Source organism: Microtus pennsylvanicus, chromosome 19, assembly GCF_037038515.1.
Source record: "Microtus pennsylvanicus isolate mMicPen1 chromosome 19, mMicPen1.hap1, whole genome shotgun sequence".
NCBI classification, from domain to species: domain Eukaryota; kingdom Metazoa; phylum Chordata; class Mammalia; order Rodentia; family Cricetidae; genus Microtus; species Microtus pennsylvanicus.
Window position 1 is genome coordinate 19,166,119 of NC_134597.1, and position 4,924 is coordinate 19,171,042.

Sequence of the window (4,924 nt, forward strand, 5' to 3'; positions counted from 1 at the left end):
AGCCTTTGCTGGAGAGGTTGTGAAGTAAGGGGTACCCTTATCCATTGCTGGTGGGAATGCAAACATGTGCAACAACTTTGGAAATCAGTGTGGCGGTTTCTCAGGAAATTCGGGATCAACCTACCCCTGGACCCAGCAATACCACTCTTGGGAATATGCCCAAGAGATGCCCTATCATACAACAAAATTATATGCTCAACTATGTTCATAGCAGCGTTGTTTGTAATAGCCAGAACCTGGAAACAACCTAGATGCCCTTCAGTGTAAGAAGGGATGAAGAAAGTATGGAATATATACATATTAGAGTACTACTCAGCAGTAAAAAAACAATGACTTCTTGAATTTTGCATGCAAATGGATGGAAATAGAAAACACTATCCTGAGTGAGGTAAGCCAGACCCAAAAAGAGGAACATGGGATGTACTCACTCATAAGTGGATTCTATCCATAAATAAAGGTCATAGAGCCTATAATTAGTGATCCTAGAGAAGCCAAATAAGGAGAACCCAAAGAAAAACATATAGGCATCCTCCTGGATATTAACCTTCATCCGGAGATGAAAGGAGACAGAGACAGAGTCCCACATTGGAGCACCGGACTGAATCCCCAAGGTCCAAATGAGGAGCAGAAGAAGAGAGAGCACAGGCAATGAACTCAGGACTGCGAGGGGGGCACCCACACACTGAGACAATGGGGATGTTGTATTGGGAACTCACCAAGGCCAGCTGGACTGGGCCTGAAAAAGCATGGGATAAAACCGGACTCGCTGAACATAGCGGACAATGAGGACTACTGAGAACTCAAGAACAATGGCAATGGGTTTTGATCCTGCTGCACGTACTGGCTTTGTGGGAACCTACGCTGTTTGGATGCTCACCTTACTAGACCTGGAAGGAGGTGGGAGGTCTTTGGACTCCCCACAGGGCAGGGAATCCTGACTGCTCTTCTGGCTGATGAGGGAGGGGGAGTTGGTTGGGTAGGGGGAGGGAATTGGGTGGCGGTGGCGGCAAGGAGACAGAATTCTTTAATAAATAAATAAATAAACAATAATAATAATAATAATAAATTTAGCCAGTCTGACGGAAGAGAGACACTGGAAAATATTTTTCCATTAGAATCATACAATTGACTAGTATACCCATTCTACCTTGAATAGGAATATCACAAGATTTTCTTATTTGGTTTGATGACAATTTTTTAGAAAAGATGTCTTTATGTAGTCTAGGTTGATCCAGAACTCACTAAGTAGCCCAGGTTGGCTTTAAACACACAACAATCCTCCTGACACAGCTTTGATCATGCAGAGATTATGTGTTGACTATTAAAATTAATTCAGCAAACAATTTTTATGCAGTGTACTTGAACTAAAACTGAGAATCTTTATGTAATTCATTGTGATATTTTGGAAAAGTGTCATATGAGATAAATATCAGTCTCGCTCTTCATGACAGTGTCTCAGAGTCACATTAATGTGTTCAAGACATTTTTATGAATTCCAATTTCCACCCAAATGCTATGAAGTTCAGGTTTAGAACTTGAAAACGTGTGGGGTGATTGTGATGGGGAGAGGGCAATGTTCTTACAAGCTGGAAAACCAGTATTTTCCCTGCCTGAATTTGTGTTAACAGTTGTATTTCACATACTTTCAGTTTGATTTTTCTACCAAAATGAATGGCTTTTAAAGTAATTTGCTGTGCGGTGTTTTTAATTAGCAAGTTCTTTATAATAAAATTTAATTTAAAAAATTAAAGTAGTTATGTAAACATCACTTTCTTTATTAGTACATTAGATGCTAATAACTCATTTTTCCATCTGCGAAAATATCAATTCTAGAAGTCTTCCTTTTTTAAAATAATGTCTGGCGTCTATGAAACCTGCTTTGGAAAAAGTATGATTGCTTGTTTTTAAGTTTGCTGCTCCTTTCTGATATTTCTAAGTCACCGTGAGGAATGAATTGTAAATAAGGTACAGACTAATCTACAACTGAGAAAAACTGGACACACTGGGCATGAGCAGATGCCTTCTCGAGAATCCAACTAGTAAAGGATAATTTAATCACTGTCTTTCCTTGCTGCGCAGCTTTCGACATGGTGGGCTGTATGAGGAATTTTGAGATGAAAGGCCGTGGGTATTTTCTCCAGCAGTTAAACCTCACAGTTTGCTTCTGGCAGTGAGATTCCAGTGTAGTTTATCTGTGTCAAAGCTGCTACCCCCTAAGAGGCAGACAGGGGATGATGGTGCTCGAGCCTAGGGGATGAGTCTCAGCAGAGAGACGGGCTGGGCTTGAACATACCTACAGCCTTCAAGCACTCTCTTTTACACTATTCAGATGATTTTTCTTAAGAGGCAATTTTGTATGACTGTTTTGGCTATTAACTTTAAATAAACAATGCAGTTTACCTTAACAATGTACAGAAAAACCCCAGTTCTTGATATTGTTCATCTATATGATATGATCTTGGTTATTGGAATTAAGAGATAACTAAAATATGGCTTCTAGCATTATAGACCTTCAGAACATTACCCTCACACCTCCATGCACAATACAAATATTTTGGGTTCCAACTTATTCTGATTTTTTCTCTCATATTCAGATTATAATTTAATGGTTTAGATTTATCTTTCCTCATACTTTCTCCTTCCTCCTAGACTTTGGGACAACGTTATTGCTAGATTCATTTTATTTGATTGCCTTGATCATGTTTTATGTGGTACTTCAGAGGACTGATTGCTACTCACAGACCAGCAGGCTGACAGACATTCTGTAAAAGAATTGAGAGGAAAAAGTATAGCAGATCATAATTGTGACTATTTTGGAATTAGGCACTTTCTCTCTACATACATTCTTGTTTATTATTTTCCCTAGAATATGGAGCAATGCCAGGAACACAGAAGACAATCAATACATTTCCCAAGAAAGTACAAGCAGTCATGCCTGAAAGACAAAGAGGCATGCATTAGAAATCAGCCTCCAGCTGAGTTCTCATAAAATGAGCCAGGTACCTTATTCTTGAATTGTGGTAGCTGCATGGTCTAGGAGAGAACAAAACAAAACAGTGAAAATGTTACTTACTATACTCTGCATCACTCCTTCTGCAGGTGAAAGTTAGAAACAGCAGGAACAATAGGACCTCCTTGGTGCTCTATGGCTATGTGAACAGTGTGCCGGTCCTTTGTATACCTTTTCCTTCGATTCCAGAAAGACAGGTTTCATTCTTTTAAAGTCTCATCCAGTTGCCTTCAACTTCAGTGGCTCTGCCCAGATTCCGTGGTGTAAGAGCATAGCCACCTCTCATTTTATATTCAAAAGGCCACTTCTGTGCTCTGAAGATATGAAAGTCCAGTGGCAGAGTTACACAGGTGAGAACAATAGAGCTCACCAATCAGATATGGAATAGAACCTGCTAAAGCTCTCATTCTGATACTTACGCAGTTTGCAGGAAATAGGAGGGGAGATAAATAATTCCGGTTAGATATTCTATAAAAGGCAACCAAAAACAAATGCTGTTCTTCTCAGCTGTAAAACCTACTCCAAGGACATGTTGAATGAAACACTTTATTTAGACCTTGGGTTATTATACTGATACTGATTTAATGCAATATCTCATTTCCTTCTGAAAAAAGTGAAGTTTGTAATGCTCCAAGGTCTGAAACATCTTGAACACCACCACAGTGCATGCCAGGGACCTTTGTTTCATGTGATAAGTGAAAAATACTAATTTACATGCAAGGTATGTGTTTAAGCATCTGTCTGTCAATCTTCAGCCAACACATCCATCTATCAAACAACATACACATCTGGATTCATGGATTTAAACAATTATAGAAGCTAAAAAAATCAAATACTATTTGGAATGGAAACAAGACCTCAGGAACATCAGTGACACAGTCTGTAAGCCTGAGGATTGCGATCTCAGCCTATATGCCCAGGAATCAGATGTGCACAGAGGTTAGGGAGGTTCACTCCCAGACTAAGAATTCAGTCAGAGCGTGAGTTTGTCCTTTCCTCTGCTAATCTGTGCTATCCAGGCCTTCAGTGGGCTGAGGGCTGCATACTCAGATTATACAGCAAAGGACACTTTGCTCACTTTGATAACTTAAATGTTGATCTCTTCGGAAGCATCCTCACTGACATAGTATGGAGGGATTCTTAACTCTAGGCATCCTACAGTCTCTTCAAGTTTATCCTTAAAATTAGCTAAATGATTTCCCACTCTACAGCAAGAGATTCTGGTCGGATTCTATAGCCCCATGACAAGAATGCATTTGGGTTTCTGAGAAGATGAATCATTCTTTCCAGCACTGAAATTTGGGAAACACTCTTCCCATGCTTCTTATAAAGAGAAGATAATATGATGAATTTAGCATTCTCATAATAAATATAACAGTAAGTTTCAGATAGTGTTTGGATGAAGACCAATTCCATTGCCAAAACATAGTTTACTTGACAGGATCTCATCAGGCCCCAAGAAAAATGGTCTCTAAATGGAGTTCTCAGTGTCTAAGTTAAACCAAGAAGAACCCCAGTCTGAATGTGAAGGGTTTCCAATGGTTGTACTAGGTAGCTAGCTAGGCATTAGTAGGTTTGAAGGTCATTGTGGATGGACCCCTTCTTCGTAATCAGCTCTAGGGTCCACCTACTGTGTTCCTAGTCACACACATTTTTTAAAGAAGGGGAAGAATCACAATTGCCCTTCCTTAAGATTTAGATTTGGAATTAGCAGGGTTATGTTGGAGTCTGTTACGTGAAAGCAGTTTGCTTGTGGGAAAGCATGGCTGTTTTGTTTAGACTAGCTTTAATTCTTTTCTTTGTTAAAGTGCACACAAGATTTCTGAACTGCCGGAAATAATATAAGATTACTACCTAGCAGAAGTCTTACTAGCAAAGAATAAAGACACATAACTATTCCTCTCCTTGAGAATT